At 38.5% G+C, this 20639-nt stretch overlaps 1 protein-coding gene across 1 annotated transcript in view; it reads left to right on the top strand.

Moving 5' to 3' along the window:
- The window catches only part of INPP4B (inositol polyphosphate-4-phosphatase type II B), a 292966-nt gene that overhangs the window by 52690 nt on the left and 219637 nt on the right, over nucleotides 1-20639 (top strand). The gene's annotated exons all lie outside the window — the stretch shown is intronic.

Here is a 20639-nt window from a genome sequence, read left to right as displayed (position 1 = left end):
ATTTATTCCTACTACTAAGAATGCCCTGTGATCTTTAGCTTTAAACATGTGTCTTTTTTTTTTCCATGTCTCAGTCAAAGTCTTACCACTGCAGCATAGTAGAACCATATAATTGTCAAGTTTAGCATTGGCATGTGTGTCCTCTTAAATTTAATTGTTGTTTTATGCAAATGTTTTGGCAATTTGTAATGTTAATATGGTGATTATTTCCTGAAGAGAAACAGGTGAAGCCAAAAGCAGATTGCAAGCTCACATTACCTTGCACCAAAATGAAACTGTATATCTGTTCAGTTAGCAGTGAGGCAGATGTTCTTTGGATTTACGACAACATCTCACAACCATCAGGATTAAGAAGTATTTTTCTTGCAGGGCCTCAAATGTCACTGAGCAGCTGACTGCATTGTGTATTCAGAAACTGCTGGCAGCTGTGGTAGAACAGACGTAGTGGTTATTCTAGCCAGGAGTACGAGGTGTTGGTCAAAGGTTTATGTCTGTTACTGGGCTTCTGTTTTGTTTGTTTGTGGCTCATTTAATTTTTTTGTTAAGGTTTTTTTTTGCCCAGAAAAGTTTGCTCAAACTACTTGAAGGGTATTAGTTAATTGATGGTAGTCTTTAATAGCATATTTTGATCTTTACTGAACTTGAAATGCATAGCTTGAAAGTCTACCATATCTAAGTTGAAAAGACACATTTTACTGGAATGCCAAATCGACATTTTAATGGGAAAGAAGCCAGGAAATTAAGAATTAAATTCTGATATGGATTAAATTGAGAATCCTGTATGCTTTGTGTCTGTGCAGTGCTCTTCATTAAGGAATCCACTTCTCGTTTATTCTTTGCTGAAAAACCATGTTCCTGAACTTGTGTTTTCATTTTAAAATAAAGACATTTCTAAGAGAAGTGAGGAAAACCATTAACATACAGAGAATATAAGTAATCTCTTTTTTTTTCCTAACCCCATAGTAAGTTTGAAATAATACTGATTTGAGTTATCATCAGATCATTTTAACTAGTGGTTTAAATCTGTGGATGAAGCTGTGCAGCATCGGTGAGCAGATCGACAATGAGTTGCTGATAAAGGCTCCCTGGATTCTCCCTTGGTCCCAGTGGTATGGTTCTATGCCCATCACTGTGTTTCTTCTGATGGTTCTTGAATGATTCAGTTCACTAAGCTAGCAGAAAAATATTTACATTTATGTCTGGCTGGGTTAGTCATCTTCAGGCTAATACTTGATACTGCTTGTGGAGTCTCATAGAGCAAATACCAGAACAATCACAAGGAGTGTGTGGCAGTGAAGATGGCAGTACAGGGGGAGGAGACTACTCTTTGGGAGGACAGAAAAACTGGATACTATGATACACCTGCATATGGATGGTAATTAGACTAGCCCAGCTATGTTGCTTCCTTCGCCCTATAAATTTCTTGGATTTTGTGGCAGGCTGCTCCAAAATCCCTCATTCCAAATAAATCTCTGGCTTGGTTCAAGAGCATGTAGGTCATGCTAGGGCTTCTTTTAGATGTTTAATAGTGAGAGCTTTGAAGAAATGAAATGTGAAAATAGATCATGTAATACAGAATAGGTTGTGTAGTAGAGAAGCCAAGCTTGCTTGTAGTGGTGTTAATCACAAATTAACTGTGTTTTTCTGTATTTCTATGTTGTGTGTGTGTGTGGTCTTTTTTGGGGTGGGTGGTTTTTTGTTTACTTGGTTTTTTAATTGGTCCTGGACTGCACTGGATGCTGTCAGATGAAGCTGGGAGTTTTGGCCCTGGAAGAGTTATGTAATGGTCGCTTTTGGTACTGTGGTAAAACAAGTAATAAAAGAAAAGCAAAAATGACTCGGTAGAAAAATTAACAGCTTTGAGAATGAAGGCTTCAAGGGCTGTTACCACTTTCTTTCAAAAAGTTGCCCAAGAATTGGAGAAATGATTCTGTAGATAGTTCTGTATTATTGCAAAGTGTGTGTGTGAGTAAATGTTCACCCTTCAACAGACCTTCATGTGCTGTAGCTTGAGTTATCTTTTTGCATCTTCCCTGTTTTAATAGCATAATTTTTTCTCCAAGCGTAACATAGTAGACATCAGCCCTCTTGCTCTCTGTACCCAGTTTTTTATAGTTCAGGGGGTTCTTGTGAAGACTGAAGCAGTTTCCTCATTTGATGATACATGTTCCATGCTGGAAGAAATGTTGTCTTTAATAAGAAAATAGATAAATGAAGTTCCTTGTGCAATAGTTTTCACAGAGAATAATGCAGTAGAAGTTAAATCAGCAAAATGTGAGCTGCAGCAAAACTGGTGGACATTGTAGTGTTAACAAGTCCTAGAAAACTTCTTACCCTTATCATCCCATCTTCTGCGTGTGGGAGGGCTGAGTGTGTGGGTTGGAAGACTGTCTCTGTATGCTCAGGGTAAGTTCCTGATCTGCACAGTCTGGGGATCAGGACCTCAGACTGTGTGCTTGCTGCTAAGTCTGAAGTCAGCCTGACAGAGTAAGCAGTCTGTCTAGTATGAGCTTTTATGGAGGCGTTATCAAATTGGCAGTAGTTTAGGCTGGGCTGATCTGGGAAGTGCCCAAGTTTGACCTCCAAATCCTTGAGAACTCTTGCTCCTGAGTACGTGTTCAACTGTTTCTGCATGCAGGAAACGTCTCCTACCGGTTGGGTGCTGGCTGCTTACAGCCTTTTTCTTCCTGCTGCAGCCCATTTGCCCAACATAAAGGAGCAGGAGCGGGAACAAGAGACTTATCCTAGAAATGTTTGTCACCACGCCGTATTGACACGTAGCGTGGCTCATTTCATTACTAATCTGAAAACCAGAGTGAGCTTATTTGTTGATCTTATCTGTGAGAATTTCTTTTTCCCACAAAAAAGGGTGTTTGTGGATTTCTGTTTAATGAGGCCAGAACTGGGTCAAAATTAACACCTAGAATGGAAGGAGCCTAAAGGCTTAACGGGAGTTTGTACCCAGTGATGCAGACAGAAGCAGAGTGATCTCAATATAACAGAAATTTATTATACTTGCCAAGCCATACCAGTTTGTTTAACCCAGTCTGGAAATACCAAATGGGACCTTTAACTTATCTTTTCATATTTTTGGCATAGTTGGTCTCTGGTAATTGCTTAACAGCAGCAAATTCTGTCATGAATCTTTGATTCAGATGTTGTTATTCCTAACAACTTTTTATTGGTATATAAAACTTACAGAAGGCGATAATACACCATTGTCAGTCTGTTTTCTTGCCACCCTCTTGTGCTATAGTGTTACCTATAATAAATGATTTTTCAGAATGAGACTGGCTTTTTATGGCCCTTGCAAACGAGCAAAACTGTTTCAGTTGTTATAGCCATGACAGTGATGATAATTTTAGTAACTTAAGATTAAGTCTTTATGTTTTGGGCACAGTTTGTTTCAGTTTATGTACTGAAGAAAAGTGATTTCACAATGCAATAACGCTGTAAAACACACAATATTTTCCTGGCAAAATGAAAACATTACAATATATCAATGTATCAAGTAACTTAACAGCTGTTAGGTCAAAGTGTGGGGCTTATGTAGGTCAGCATAGCTTCAGTGAAGGCTGAAATTCTGGTACACACAAAGAATTACTAACGAATGACCTCTTGAAGTTTAAAAAGCGCTTGGCACCACTCTTGGGAGGGTTTATCAGCAATGACATTCGTGCAGAGCCGAGGGAGCAGCTGGAAGGAGCCCAGCACAGCTGCCTGCAGTTGCTTGGGTGCGACAGCCTGTCTTCAGTCATGGTGTGAAGTTCTGTCTCTGTACTGAAAACCTGGGAAACTTAAAATGCATAGACTATTTAAATTGGGGAGAATTGCAGGCATTTAGTGCTGGTGTGCTGGCTAGTAGTTGCAATAGAAAACAGTAACAGATACACATCCTGTAACATTCAGCTGTCTGTAATGCTACTGTGCTGCTCTGCAGCTTTATGTGAAAGAAGACCCTAACTCAGGAAAGTACTAAAGCAATTTGTATCATGCTGTGATTTCTGCCCTCATCTGCCACTAAGGATGCATCTCCATGTACTTTTTCTTCAGCAGTGGTGCTGGTCGTACAAATTCCTGCCCTTTGCCCGTGTTTGGTGCCTCATTTGTTGTACTGATGGTGCTGGTTGTAGGGCTAGCCTATATTTACTGTACATCTGATTAGCCACAAAGTTACTGTGAGGTGCTGGAGGGAGTTTGTTCCTTCTCGCATAGAATGACTTCAGCTGAGAGTCTGGAGTGTGTGCACGTTCATTTGTGTTAGGACGTGTCCATAATGTGCATCTTCTTGGACTTGGACTTACCCATGCCCTATTATCGACTCGCCTCTGACTGTGCTCTAGCATCACTGCTCAGACACTGCTGCTGGAGACGGTGCTTTCTGCTGCGCGCAGGGTGTGAATCACGTGGCCAGTGATGTTTAGCAGGATGGGTCTCCTGTTACCTCTACTGTACTCGGAGACGGAGGCAGGGTTTTCCCCTTGGTGCTGTTACATGCTTATGATGCTTTAGCACCGTACTGTGAAGTTGCTGTTGTTTTTGCAGTTACTCTTGCAATTTATATTGTGGTTGCCCGTCATGAGAGATTCTTTAGCTGTGTCCAAAGAGTCTGTTGCCTGCATTATTCATCAGTTTAAAACAGAAGTCTCCGAAAGCAGCTCAGAGGTAAAACGCCTATCTCCAGCCTTCACTCTTATACTTGCATAAGAGATGCTTTCATTTTAAATGTAAAATGTGGGTGGGTGTATGTTTTCATGATGAGCTTGTTATAGAAACCGCATTTCACAACATCTACTGTACTTTCAGTTATTAAGCTAACTTTTCAAGTAGTTTTGATGCCTTCCCAAATGGCAAGGTGGTAAGATTTACATTCTGCATTAAATGCTTTACATCAAGGTCTAATGGGGTAAGTAGTTACATAACTGTTATCTATGGTTAATAAAGTGAGCCCAAATTAAATATTGTATGAATGGATGTGTGGGTTTTGGGGGGTGTTCTTTCCAGCTTGATGCATTGGAAATTTGTCAGGCCCAAATCAGCGGCATTGATACTAAGCGAGGCTGTTAGAAAGTAGCAGCAGCTGCTGGGGAATATGTGATCCACCAGGCTTTCTGCTGCTCTCTTACTGCAAGTGAGCCTGCATTTGGTAGCAGACCAGGGAGAGGAGGGTGCCACAACCTCTCTGCTTGTGGGGGAAGTGTTGGGAAGCACTGTATCATATAGCAAGCTCATTCTCTTCTCCTGTATTTCCTTTCTCTGTGGCCTTTATGTGCATCTACTTCAGCAGAGCATAGGAACTGAAATTGTGATAGGAGCTGTAAATGTCTGGGAGACTTCTTGGTCCCTCCACTGTGCTTTCTGTACCCCTGTATCCTTATGCCTTTGTGTTAACATCCAGTCCCTAGCGTGAAGGGGGGTGGGTGGAAAAAAAAGCCCTTCCATATTTCTGTCTACTACAGTGTGCTTGGTGGGAAATCTAATTTAGTGATAATTATAGTATAATTTCAATATATTCCCTCACTAACATAGCATGCTTTTCAGTAGATGAAAATGCAAACAGGAAATTAAACAAAGCAAGAGAATTGAACCTTGAATCTAGCCTTTATATCTTCATAACCTGGTATGAAGTATTGCATTAGTATTACTTGATGTTAGTGATTCGTGTTTGTAGAAATACTTATTTGTAAAATTTGTTAGACTTTTCTGGCAACCTTGAGTTAAAGTGTGAGACAGATAATCAGTCAGCATGAGAATGTATGGCTGAAGGATTCCGTCACGAAAAGAGGCTGTTAACATCGTTGGCATTCTGAACTCAAGCTGGCCTTTACCATTGTCTCTGCCAGAGTTCAGCTGTTTAAGGTCTAAAGAGATGATGGATGGTAGTGCCTGAAGATAGATAAACTCTGTGAAACTCATGCAGGGTGCTACATTGTGATAGCAAACCCAAAATGTCAAAAAATTGAGTATGTTGGTTTAGGCGTTCCCTTTTAAAAAAAAAACCAAACAAAAAAACAACAAAGAAACCCAACCACCCAAACAAAAAATACCTACATGATAATGAGGTAGAATCAAAATATAGTATAGAGTTTAATTCCAGATAATACATATTCAAAAACTGACGCAAGAAGCTTTGAATTGGCACAAGAAACGTAATAATTTGGGAATAATTTATTTAGGGTAATTATTATCATGGCATAGCCAGGAGTTACTAGCAAAACATATTTTACATGGTGTGTGTGCGAGAAAATTACTGGTTTTGAGAGGCCAATAAAAAAAGACACTCCATTACATTAACATGACTGTTGAAAAGTTTATTTACATATACATTCTTTAGTTGTGGAAAATGAGAAATGTCTTAATGGGAAAAGTTCTTGTCTCCTGTAGCAGTACTTTTTTTCTGCTGTGATTGTAGAGTTGCCATGCTCTGAGAGAAGAGCTTAACAGCTGTGATGAAGAGAATGCATCGACTTTGAGCATAGAAACATTGCTTTTTTTCCTAAAAGCAAATTACCAGTTTTAAGCACTGTTACTAAAAATAAAAAAAAGGGCATTTAAGATATGTATGATTCTTATAAATCACATGTGGTTTTCCTGGTTCTTTTTCAGTGTTGGGATACCAACACTGTTCTTATTGACGAACATAAGAGTCAGCCTTGAAAGTTTAGATTTATTTTTGTGTGTGTGTAAGCTCATGGATATGATACTGCTGTTTAATATTCCTAGCCACTTGCCTGGATTAAACTCTAGCTGTGTTTAAGAAAGTGCTCAGTGTGTGTCAATTTAGAAGCAGCAGAAGAGGTTAAATGTTAGTTGTAGTTTTCATCTTAAATATATTGCATTGGATAAGATGTTCTTGTTGATGATTCTCTTTTACTTGAGGACTTCTTGCTTGTGTGTGAAACTTATCTCAAGAGATGTTCCATGGTAAAAAATTAACAAAGACTGATTGTCCATATCCCTGGCAATAGCAAGAAAGATTAGGTGGAATGAGCCTAATTTCATTCTTTTTTTTCTTTTTTTCACCCCTCAAAAATTACTGCAGTTATATTGGATTCTTAGAACAGAGTAATTATAGCTACAAGCTTAAAAATGCTTGAAGTCCTGAATTTGCTTTCTCTTCTTTGGTTTATTGATATTTTTAGAAAAATGAAACAAAAAAGCCCTTCAGAAGTGCTTCATTGTCTCTGGAAATGACACTTAGAGCCAGACCTATTAAGTAATCTTCTGTATAATTTAGTTCTGCCCATGGGATTCTTTTATTACTCTTAAGGTGCATATTTAGTAGTGATTAATTCAGATTGTAAAGAGCAAAAAGTAAGCAGATAAAATGTTCTTTGATCCCATGTTGCTTGATCTTTTTCCATTTTTATGCATTGTTTCATGTTTACCAGCTTGAAGGTTTTTTCTGAAGTACACAGACTGATGTGGGTAATGTTGAACAGGCATGAGCAGCACCCCCTCCCTTTCTCCACCCCAACTACAAATGCTACTATGAGCCACAGCACCAGTGTTCAATTTTGAAATACTTTACTGAGCTTTCTCCTCGTTGCCTTTATGCCCATTCTTCCTCTTCTCCTGGTCTCTTCATGAACATCTATGCCCAGGATCATTGTCTGTGGTTCTTGTATGTTGAGGTAGTCAAAATTTAGTTTCGTTGCATGGTCATATCACTTCATCTTTCTGTAACACCGGTACATTGACTTATACTTGCTGTGCATTTGTCCAGAGTGATGCTAAGCTTGTTTTATGCAAGAATATAGGACTCATGTGACTATCACGTCTTTCTTTTGCTTGTTACAGGTGATAAGTACTAATAACAAGACTCATGCAGGAGGAAGATTATTAGAGATGAGAGCATTTGAAGAGAATTACAGATATCTCCTCTTTTATTTTAAGAAGTTTTTAACAAATGTTAATTATGGTTATCTAATTTTTTGATGGTTTAGTTCAGATTTGAGTCCATGGCAACGTGACGAGGACAAGAATCAGCTTAGTCAAAGTTGTTGCTCCTTACAAAATTTTTTTGAGTTGAGGACTTCATTGGCAAGATCAGCGTTGCTCAGCTTTATCCACCCTTTTGGCCCAAACTCTGGAAAGATGCAGGCAGCAGAGCGGGCAGGACTCGTGGCCTGTGAAGACTTATGGAAACAGGGCTCCAGAGCTAATGCGCTCAGTGGGTAAAGAGAGAGCTGGTGGCTGCAGGCTTCCCCCAAATCAGGAATTTGGAAGAGATTTGTAGGGGTTCTAGTAAAGGGAGAAAATATGCTCTTTTTTTTTTTTTTCTTTAAAATTCTAAAAGGGAAGGAAATAGCTTGTATTCTTGCTCTGAGTAAAGTTCCAGGAAGGAATAACAGACCACAGGTGAGCATCATATTCCTTTGGTCCCCTGACAATACAGACATGAGCGCATTCATCACTGGGTCCTGGTTGGTGGGGATTTAGTGTTGTTTGATCAAGAGAAGTGCAAATGCATGTGCAGCAATGTTGCTGTGCCTACCATATTTTACCAGGCTGTTTGCAAGTTGATAATGTCCTAAAGTGTAGCTGGGGTGGACGTGACAAAACAAAATGGTTTCATTAATTGTGTATATTGCCTTTTAAATTTTTATCTGGTAAGTTCTCATCCCTCATCAAATGTGACTACAGCATCTTAGTGTGATAAACATATATCTGCTGTAACACTTTGAAAAGTCACTGTTAGCTGCTTTGACATTTAAATTAGTAGTAATATGATGGACATGTTGGGTACTGAAGTCAATGTTGTGAGTAGTTTCACAGGTTTCTATGCAACTGAGTATAAATGTTGTACTAATTCTTGAATGTGCTGTTATTTTATTATACCCTAGATTGTTGTTTGCCCTTTATGCTATGTCATTTTGATCAGTTTCCTGGGGAATATCTAACACTTCACTCAATGTTTAAGACACAGCAGTTACAGTGAGATGGTATATGAAGCAATAAATGGCTTTTGAGGGTGGTTAAATGCCAAAGCAGTGATGAGGCTGTTAAATGAGAGAACTGTTTGTGAAAGGTTTTTTTTGGGGGGGAAACATTTTTCTGTTTTGCTCTAGATGGAAAATAAAACTAGTAAGTGGAAACAGGAAAAATAGCATTAAAATTACTTTATGTTGAGAACATTTCGCTTTGCTTGCTAAGTGTCTGTACTTTGCATGCAAACTGCTCGTGAAAGTCTGTCTTGAAGGATTTGGCAGCATGGCAAAGGAGCGATCTTATTAAAACCACAAAGGGTCAAGTGTGTAACGCTATGTGTTAGCATTGTCTACACATCTGTTTGCAGCTGGATACTTTACATGTGTAGTTGCAGTGTTTCGTAGACATATTTCCTTGTGTTTGCACACAATTGAAAGCTATACATAGATTGGAAACAGCTTTTTGAAGGGAGGTTACGCCTTATTTTGATGCTTGTAAGGAAAAAGTGTTGCATGTGGCTTTTTGTGGGGGTTGGAGGGTTTTTTGTGGGGGGGAGGAGTAGTGTGGCTGAAATTCCATTTAGGCATTTATAACATGCGTTGGAAAGTGTTTGATTTGCTGTTTGAGATCAGTGCTAAAATTATAACATCTAGGGATCTTTTTCTCCCCCTTTTGAGACCAGTAATTACAGCTTCAAGTCAGAATGCGAAGCCCAGATGAAGGTTGAACATGGCTCTGAAATGTGTTTCTAGGCTGTTACATTGCAATAAGCATTGACATTTCCAGAGCACTGTACAGCTTCATCATCTTTAATCCAGTGCTTTCAGCTGTACCTTTCTTTTAATAACAGCCGTGAATGTATTTTAATTTTGTTCTGAAAATACTTTGGGGGAAGTTAATTACTGTTATCTGTAATTGAGTATTTGAAATAATTGTTTCAGAAACTTGAAGCTGTCTCTTTATGACCAAAGAAGAAGAAAAATGCAGAAGGGCGAGATAAAGGCTGTTGTATCTTATGTTTGCTCACTGAACATGCAGTAAAATCGTTGTTGGTTGCCAGTGAGCTTTTAGAATATTTTATGTAAAGACCTGCAAGTGCAATATGAGCCAACAACTTAAAAAGGGTGGGGGGCAAAGAAGTGAAAAACACCAAAGGAAAGTGAATTTCCTCCTTTTTGGCAAGTCTCTGCTATGTTACAATGTCAAAATTGTTGCTTTGTTTCTTTTTCCCAGAAAACAAATGCATTTGTGATTAGTCTTGAAAACAACTCTCATTTGTGGTGAGATAAGTTTAACCTCATTCTGCATAGTTTGTCATCAAACTTACGATGACTACTTGGTTTTATATAGTTTTGTAAGCAAACTGTGGCTTCTTATTTGAACTGTTCAAATGCACAGACTCTTGAGACTCTGTATTGGTACGTTGTACATAAAGCTAAGTTTTCCTTGAGGATGATCTGCTGCAAAGTCTGCTAGAATTGGTTTCTCCCAATGAGGTTGCACAGCATTACTTAGCAAATGTCACAGGTTTAAAACATTTACTACAAATTAGGATAGGATTCTTGCAATAGTTCGATTCATGTTTTGTAGCCAAGCTCAAATTTTGAGAGGTAAAAATGAAAGGAATCTCTGTAGTTTCTGTGCAGGAACTCTTCAGTCATCTATATTGTCCTTTTGTGTGCATTAAATGTGTCTGTGTTGTATGCTTTCTGAATATTTACAAGTGTTTCCAAACACAGTTTTACTGGGGATTTTATTTTTGTTTTCTTTGGTGGTTGTCATGGGGGTACAGCAAACTAGAAGAATGGCTTTTGTAGAAGGTTATTTAAAATAAAATCAAAGGTAATGCCAGAAAAAAAAATTGAGGAAATTGTAATAAAATGTAGAAGTGGATGTATTGGCAAATGTAATATGCTGAAGGAATTGATACAAATGCATTAAACACAATTACCTGTTTGTTCAGAGAAGTCCCTGAACAAGGGTGGCAGAAGCTTGGTGGTGTTTTAGAGAAGCATGATGTTGTGCTTGCCCTGTTCTTAAAGAATTCTCTATTTATTTGCATTTCAACACCATTGTAGATGCATCCTGTGCTATGTGGGCCTTTGCGCAGATGCAGCTACTGTGTTGTTTATTTAAGCATTTTTAAAATTTAATTTTCTGAGTTCTGTTGTGATGTAAATGCTGTTCTTTTTCTGTGAAAGTAATCTGCTTAGGAAATTAACAGTTTGAATTTTTGTAATGTACTGACATAATTGGGGCGATAAGCAATATTGTTTCCCTGGAAGACAGCGAAGATTAGAAATATCTTGCATTCTTGCCTGTTTTCTTTACAGCAGCATTTTTGGTATAATATGTATACAATTTGAACAAATTTAGAAGCAAATTGAGACAATTGAGACAATTATCTCAGTGATGGTAAAATCTGACATTAATTTCGTAATTAGTAGCCAAACATAGCCTTGTGAAATAGCCTTACTTTTTTTCACCTCCATATGGTGGAAGTTAAAGAAAATGGGTGTTTGGGGTTTCTAATGCAAGTTTCTAAAAAGCCATGTCTACCTCCAAAGAGCAAGCATTTCTTTGTCTTTTGAGTCTGCATGTTAACTTTTGCCTCCATGACTCCTTTCCATATTTCTTCTTCCGTATACTTTGCTGGGAATATTTTCCACCCCTGTCAACTACCTTTATTTAAGAATGTTCAGTAAAAGTGGCCGTTAAACAGACTGATGAAAACGGACTAGAGAGAAGGCTGATGGTCTGTTTTCACCTATGTGCAGGACAGACTGTTCCAAATTGTCTTATTAATGTTTGAACTAAAAATAACCAGGTCAGTTGTCCAACATCCACTTAGTGTGTACAAGTATCAACATGTACCTTTTTTTCCTTCTTCCTCTGTAGAGTGTTTTTTAAATTTTCATTAATAGCCTTTAAGGGAATCTTCTCAACATCTGAAATGACACTTTTATTTCAGAATATCAGCCTGGAAATAAGTTGATACATTTCTAGCTGAAGGTGTGGACAGCTCTGAGTTGAACTAATTGATCTACTGGATTCTCTGGAAGATGTCTTTTTTTTTTCCTATTTATATTTTCTTTTTTTCCATTTAGTTTATTTTCACTAAGGTGTTGTGTGGGGTTTTTTTTGTTGTTTTGGGTTTCAGTAGGTGGGGTTTTTGAGTTTTGGTTTTGTGGTTGGGTTTTTTGTCTGTGTGTGTGGTTTTTGGTGGTTTTTTTTTTTTTTAAATCCAGGTTTTCTTTTGTAGGAGTCACACTGTTTTCCCTTAAAACCATACCTCTGCATGTAATGATGGTTCAGGAAATGCAATTGTTCTTTGTGATGTGAAACTTAAATTTGTTTGTGTCGCTATAAATGTACTACTTTTACTACTTTTAAAAGTAACTTTGTGGGAACTGCTTCACAGCCTTGTAATGAAGTCATTTATAACACCACAAACTTAGAGTGTGTCTGTTGGAAGTAAAAGCACTAATCGTTTAGCTGTCTTTTCCCAATGAGTATAAAAACCTGAATTACTTTAATTTGTAAATAATTTTGAACAAAGCCTCCATGTTTAAAGTGGAATGCTTTAAGAAGATGGAAGTCGTAATTTAGTTTTTTGTTAAGATTTTGAATACCTGTGTGTTGAATCAGTGGTCTGACCATTTTTCTTATGATTCCATGAAGGATATCTGTTTTAAGGCATGCTAGAGCTTGTCACTTACCATTAATTTTAACAATCAGTTTTATGCTTGCTGTTTATAGCTAGCATGTGGTACTGTAGACCCCAGTTTCTACACTATATCAAGGTACGTAAAATGCATTGAAATAGTATTTAGATGTAAATAAAGAAATATGTAGGGCCTATTGATGCTGTAATCAACAGACAGTTTCTGGATAATTGCATTTGGGTAAACTAACCTTATAATGCCTGTACTTGTTTTTGTTTCTGCTTTGAGTGTAGAACATGATGCTTAAATATTTGAGACTCTGGATACTGACAGTAGTTTCTGTAGGTGGACTTTTTTGTCCTTTGTGCTCTTCGTTTCAAATAGTGATTGTATAGCTGGAGTTTGCAGTCATGGGCTGGGGCTGAATTTTGTGGTTTTCTTTTTAAATATACTTTGATTTTTGTAAGGTGTAGAAAGAAAAGATTGTGTTTGCAGAGAGAAGGTGGATAGGTCTAAGTACAGATAAAAGTTTTGCTTTAATGTATTATCGTTATTTAAAAAAGAAATTCTGGTAAATAGGTTAGCAACCCCAGTGCTACTCTTTGATAAGTATCTTTGAAAACTTCACTTGCACTGCACATTAAGACACTAAATTTAGTTTGAATTGAAACATGCTACGGTGTGCATGCTCAAAAAAGTAGGTACCCTTCTTGCTCATCCATACTTTCCTATTTATCTTTCTTTTCTAACTGTTAAAAATGCCTTTCCTAAAATTTCTTTCTGTGGGCTTGTTACTCCCATTTTCTTTTTGTGCATGTTACTCTGAATGATGATAGTGGTCGTCTATCTGTGATGTGAGAACATAATCAAGATCAGTAGTTAGAGGCTATGGAGTTTATTAGACCAAGTGACACAGCTGAGAAGTGACAAGCTCTTGATGACAAATGCCTTTGTTAAGGTCTGAAATAAAAACACCGGTATTCAAAGCTAAATAGAAGGTGAAGACTGTTGCTCAGAGTTCAATTAAATATGGATCAATTTTACCATGTTGGAAAGGAAAGGTGGCTCCTAGGAGGGGAGGTGGGAGAAGAGCAGACGGTGTTCTTGGTGGAGAGAAGAGATGAGAAAGCAGTTGCCTCCTAAGGGGAAGAGACAGGCAGTTTAAAGCTGGTGGAATGTGAGGAGTTGGCTGTGGAGGGAGAGATCATACTGAGCCCATAATTTTTATTTTATGGCCCATTGGATGTATTTGATATCTAGCAGAGTTATGAATTTTAGCTGTTATGTCAGTTTAGTTGCCTGTAAAACTGCATCCTCCATTCCAAAGTTCGTATTTGAGAAGTGGTGTGTAGGTTTCCCTTGAGGATGGCCTGAGAGATTAGAGATAAAGCAACTGTTTTATGAGAAGTGTCCTTCTACTGATATCTGGCTGGTTTTGTCCTGAATCAACTGTCTGCGTGAATGTACTTTTTTAAACATTTGTTCATGCTTAGTTACCATTCTTACAAATAACCTAAAACAGTAACACATGATGCTCTAGTAATGCAAGAAGCATTTTTCTGAGGTATTTGTTTTTTCAAAATGTATATAAACAATTTGCTTATTAAGAATAAAGTAGGATGGGCTTAATACTTGTGAGATGCCACCGTTTCCTTTGGTATTTAACTGACTATTCTTGCTGCTTACAATGTTTGTCTTCTAATTCCCAAGCATCTAACTTCTACAATTTGTCACATGAATACTTTACTAGGTCCTGTTTAGGACCTAGAGAGTGTCCTGAGATGTCATCCTGAAGATCAGAAAGTCAGTACCATGTCTGAAATAATGTTGTTAATCAGTAGGGAAGGGAGGTGTTTTTCTTTTTTTAAGCTAAAATTGATGGGGTTTAGTAAGTCTCTCTCATATCACAGAGTATGATGTAAGCTTTCTAAATTGAGAGCTTATAACCTAGACGTTTTTTCTCTGGGTGCCTGCACACGAACTGCTCACTCTGCCTTTTGTGTGTAGTGACTTATTGGTTGTAAGGGAATATGAGAAGAAAAGTTTCTCTTGGAGGAAAAAAAACCCTCATCTTTCTTTCTATGGCCATACCAGGTTTGGGTTTCTGTGTGGCCTGGTTTTTCTTGTTTTGTTTTTCCTCAAACATAAAGTATAGGAGATATGTATATAGAACATCAAGGGCCTAATTTTGCTGCTCTTGCAAAGAATACAGACATGCCCCAGTCCTGGCATGGATGCCAGGGCAGGTTAAAGGCAGAGGCTGTATGCTGGCATACCTTGTTACACCCCTTTGAGGTTGGGAGTGATCTGGAGGGCTGCCATTCCTTTAGCTGCAAAAAAGAGAGGAGAGGACAAACAAACACTGGAGGAGGAGTGAGGAAGTTAAAATGAAGAAGCTTAAAAAAATTAAAAGGCTTGTCTTGGAATTTATCGATGTCAGGCAAGGGCTACCTGGAGACAATTCACAGGTGTGCTAGGAATTCTTTTGATCCTCTTAGGGACTAGAGCTAATCACACAACACCCATCCCTTAGCACACTGAGTCTCGTCTTGAGCATGTTGAAAAACATTCTGTTTGCTTCCTTCAAAAGCACTGTGCAGAAGATTAAAGTTCAGTGGGAAAAATCATAGCTTGCTTTCAAATAAAAGTGAACATCACTATGGGCAGTCCAAGGAATCAGAAGAGCAGGAGTTATCTTCACAATACATAGACTGGATGTATTAGCACTTACCGTTTATAATTAAAAATGTTTGAACCACTTAATTTTTGCAGTATTTTTATTCCAATTGTTTATTCTAAAGTTTTAGGAAAAGTTGGTAGCATATGGTGCATTTTGGATTGATTTTTTACTTTGGGAAAACCTCCAGGGGAAAACATAAGACTTAATTGAAAATAAAGGTACCGTTGAAGAAAGGTGTTTTGTTATGAAGGGGTAAAATTCCATCCTGAGGCTGTCTCTTTGGAGTTCTGTGGATCATGAAACTGAGTCTTGAATAAAGCGTGGTTCTCTGCAACAGTAATTTGCACAATATATTACTTGTTGGAGGCCAACCAGTGGAATACAATTTGGTCTTGTTTTTCTGTGCACTTGAAATACTTTTTAAATACCATGGTTTTTGCTGCAATTTGTGTTGTCATTTATGATGGTCATATTTTAAATGTATTTGAATAACTGCACATGCAGTTTGTGCATCATTTAAATCAATGAATGATCTGTGTGATCCCTCAAAACATCTTTCACTTCCAAGAGTGCATGCAAAATGATTATATAAGCAACTATATTTGGTTACTTTATATACACTTACATCCTTCATTTGCCTTTCAATGCAGGGTTTTTTCACTTTCCGATACAAATAATGCTGATCACTGCATTGTAATAGGAGAGGGGAAGTCTAGCATAGATAACTAGTTGAATAAAATATAAGGTCTAGGAACTACGACTGCTTGGCCAGTTCTTACAGTGGCGTGTATCAGCAGTGATATGTGTTGAGGCTGGTACTGTCACGTATGCGTAAATGGTGAGAAGAAGGTACACAATGAGGCAAGAGAGTCTGATGATAGTAACTTACTGAATAGTTAAGATGCAGGGTCAGGTATGGGTAATTATAGAATGACTGTAGAAGTCTAAATTATTAGGCAATAAAGTGGCAGATAAAATTCAATATGGAGGAAGGTAAAGTTACACATGTGAAGAAGAATAATAAAAATTTCCCATCAAAACAATGGGCTTTGCACTAATTTCTCCCCCCATCCTCAGAGTGAGATCTGTAGAGTTACAGTTGCATGAAAAGATCAGATGAATGATCAGTTGTAGTCAAAAAGTAAATTGAATGTTAGGAGTTATTGGGAAAGGAGAGAACAAAGCAGAGAACTCTGTAAAGACCCACCATGCAGTTCAGTTCCCTTCATCTTACAGGATCTAGGGAAAAGATCAGAGGAAAAGTTTCAGGGCTCTTAGAGTCATCAGGACAAGAAATGAAGAAGATAAAACTCTTCAGTCTGGAAAAGAGGTGATGACTAAGGTGGTCTCTGACAGTAATCTGCAAAATTATGATCAGCTTGAAGGAGATGGGGATTAACAGTTCATTGTCTTTTCCAGTGCAAGAACTCAGGATGTTAAATGAAGCCAATAGGAACTGGATTACAAACAAACAAAAGGAAGTGGTTTTTCATGGAACAGGTAGTGGAAATACTGGAGTTGCTTGCCATAAGATGCTGTAGATGCTAAAAGTAGACACGTATTTGAAAAAAATACTAGGTGCTCTCAAGGAAAAGGAACATCATTGAGTTAGTGAGTGGAACAGGCATCTGAGGAAAAACCCTGATGTGAAAACAGCTGGGGCTGAGAGAGTACTGCAATATGGTTGCCCTGCTTTTCCTCTTCCTTGGACACTTATTTATGGCACTTGTAGGCAAAATAATGTGTTTTTGGTCTGATACAGTTGTTCTCGTCGAAATACTGCATGTTGGTTTTATGTCAAGTATGCATGGGCTCAGACATACCAGAATTCACAGGATTACTGTGATCTGTCTGGGGGTAAATCCGTGGTCAGGGCATCTTGACATAGAAATCCAGAGGTGGTGGGTTTTTGAGGGGTCTCTTTATAGCTGGTAGCTCTGTTATAGTCAATGTAATGGAGAGAGGTTGTTAACTTGCAGTACTGACTTAGCTGTTGAATGGTGATATCACACTATGCTGGTTAAAATACTGTTTTATTGCAATTCTAGTTTATTGTGTTCTGAAATGTAAGTGTTCTGCCTTTAAAAAGGAAGTCTCTTTTTTTTTCGTTTTCTGTATGCAGCACTGCTGACAGTTCAATCATTTGCAGTACTGAAAGCTACTGCATAAAGTACACTAAAATCATAGTCATGTAAGTCATGAAATCATTTAAACTATGAAATTGTTACAATATAAGAAATATCTGGTTCTGGGCTTGATGTCCAGTTCTGGGCTTCTCAGTACAAGAGGCATGGCCATACTGGAGAGAGTCCAATGAATGGCCACAAAGATTAAGGGACTGGAGCATCTGTCGTATGAGGAAAGGCTGGAAGAGCTGGGACTGTTCAGCCTGGAGATGAGAAGACTCAGGAGGGATCTTAGCAATGTGTGTAAATACCTCAAGAGAGGGTACAAAGAGGACGGAGCCAGGCTCTTTTCAGTGGTGCCTAGTGGCAAGACCAGAGGCAATGGGCACACACTGAAATACAGGAGGTTCCTTCTGAATGTCAGGAAACACTTTTTCGCTGTGCAGGTGACTGAGCCCTGGCATAGGTTGCCCAGAGGGGCCGTGGAGTCTCCATCTTGGGGATATTCAACAGCCGTCTGGACATGGTCCTGGGCAACTGACTGTAGGTGGCCCTGTTTGAGCAGGGGGGTTGGACCAGGTGCCCTCCAGAGGTCCCTTCCAGCCTCAACCGTTCTGTGATTCTATAAAAAAAAAAAATCAGTCAAACATGGAGCCAACTGTAGTTGTTTATAAACAGTAAAAGCATTAGACTACATCCAATTGTCTTGATTGGGTGTTTGCAAGTTGGCTTTCTGATAGGGAGAGTCACTGTAAAAGAAAATTATGATTTTTCTTATTTATCTTCAATCATAAAGATACAAAGCTGTTACTGATTGCTCTATTCAGCACCATGTTTATGTGCATTGGTAACACATTATCTAAAAGTACAGAGCCTTCATCAGAGCTGCTGATAGCTTGAGCCACTTATAGTGTTATGTCTTCATAAAGTTCTAGATAGCTTGACTTTTTAAATTGATGTATTTTGACAGTGAGTCAGAGACTGGCAGAAGAAACAGTCTCAGTCTATATCTTGAAATGTGAATTATGCCAAAGTGTTCTTATTTAAGGCTCATGTTTCACAAGAGCAGTCAAGTAACACAGAGATAAGAAAGTTTGGATGGAGTTCATTGCACGCGTGCCACTCGTGACCCAAATTCGGAATAAAAAGCAGGTAATAAAGCCACAAGAAACTGCTTTTTTAATTAATTAGGGAAATTAATACTTTAATTAAATTAGGGCAATTGGAGGATGGGGTTATAAGTTGTTACCAAATAAAATTACTCCAAGTACATATTTCCCCTTCCCCATTTCCTTTTTCTTTCTTTTGTCTGTCAGTTTGGATCATCTCTTGTTTAAACACTTTCTGACAAATAGGCACCCTGTTTTGGAATTAAATCAGAATTAAACATCTGAACTGCAAAAAGATTTCAAATCTGTGAGGAAAACGTGAACTAGCTTAGGTAAAGGAAACCGTGATCTCCAGAACTCTCACTGTCTGAAATGTCCCTTTCATGAGCTTGTGTGGAGCATTGTGCAAGGTTTCCTTTAACTGAAAATCATCTATACCCAAGAGAGTGAAGAGGGGCCATAATGCCCCTCAATTTCTGAATTTCTTCACATCAGGATGCACTGATGAGGCACACGGTGTAACTCTGTCCTCTCCCTGATACAGTTCAGTGGAAAGCATCCTCTAGCTTTTCAGCAAGCAGTTTCAGAAACACAAAGACCTTATGCTACCCTAATTTAGCTGGAACTGCTAGGGAGTCAAGGAAGTTGTTATGGCTGTGGGCTAAATGTATTGTACCCAGCACACGCTCCTTTCTCTCCTCTCTTCCTTACTCATGAACTCTCTGTGTCGCTCTTCCATGCCTGTCTCATTTTGGGGACTGCCAACAGCAATCATTTCTGCTTGCTGCTTCTTGCCTTTTTTTAGTCACTCTTGTAGCTACATTAATTTCAGCATGGGTTTAATAGCATGGGACTCGGTGCAACCCAGAAAAGGTGTTTGTTTCTCACCTTCTTTATTGCAGGTGCTGCACAGCCCATCTTCAGACCCAGTGTCGGGGAACCGTTGTTCCCAGTTGTCTACTTAACTCTGGGGTTTTGTCCACTTCCTCCTTACTTGCATACTGAAATACATTCAGGACAGTGGTCTTCCCTCCACCCCCCCATCGCAAGTGGGACTTTGTATTGCCTATTGGTCCCATTCCAGTCATTCCCTGGCGCCTTAATTCTAGAAAAGTCCTGTGTCACCTTTGTTCATCTCAATACCAAGGGGAATATCATAGTCAACGGAGTGCAATAATTGTCTTCATACCCTGGTTCTTCAAACCTTTGGCAGTCAGAGCTGGTAAAATCTTGCTCAGGAGGGTTTGCAAGAGGAATAACAGATCTATATGTGTGTCCCCTTTCCACTGAGATAAATTTGGGTCTGGCCACTGGTGCTTGAAATGCTTCTATTTTTGCACTTTCTTGCATGTTAAAGTCAAATAGCCAGAACTGTATTAGCGCTAAATATGTTGCTTTTAACTGGGTCTTGCCAGCACACTATTGTTTGGGCTGAAATTGGTACTGAATTGAAATGACCAAATAAAGCTTGTTAACCATTCAGGTAGGACTTCTGTTCTCATGTGGGGAGTGCAATGAGTACATGCATTTATTTATTCATTTTAATAGCTTACTCGCAGCTGGAAATTGTTACTTAAAAGGAAATCATAGTATGTTGGCTACCAATAAACTTATTCTATGCATCCTAAGTATCAAGAGAAACTTATCATCTGTTGTTAGTCAACTGTACAAAAACCAGTAAAACGTTTCTTTTCTTGAACACTTCAGTGAACTCTCTTTTTCTTCCTCTAGCAGAAAATAAAATTGCATTATTCTGAAATTGTTCTGCAAGCTAGATTTTACCCTGTAGAGGTATGTATACCCCCTCGCATCAATGAGGCACAATGAACTTGGCATAGTTTGTCCCCAGGGGGTGGCAGGTGGTCTTCCCATCCACCCCTTGGGCTTCCTGAAGGAAGGGGGTAATTTATATAATCAGTTGTTTCATCTGAACCTCTTTTAATGTGAGAGATGTAAGCTCTTGTGACTCAAATTAACTTCAGTAAGGAAATTTTTGGTTCTATCTCTTTCACAAGGGTGGTGTTACTACCTCAAGATTTAAGAAGTTATGGCCCTGAAAAATTAGGAGTTTGGCTTAAAAATCATGCATATCTTCTAAAAAGCAACAAAAAGATCTCTGGAAGCCTTG

The sequence above is a fragment of the Pelecanus crispus genome, chromosome 4 (assembly GCF_030463565.1).
Source record: "Pelecanus crispus isolate bPelCri1 chromosome 4, bPelCri1.pri, whole genome shotgun sequence".
Classification (NCBI taxonomy): Eukaryota; Metazoa; Chordata; class Aves; order Pelecaniformes; family Pelecanidae; genus Pelecanus; species Pelecanus crispus.
The sequence above is the reverse complement of the archived record's forward strand: the minus strand, read 5'-3'. Positions and strand labels throughout refer to the sequence as shown.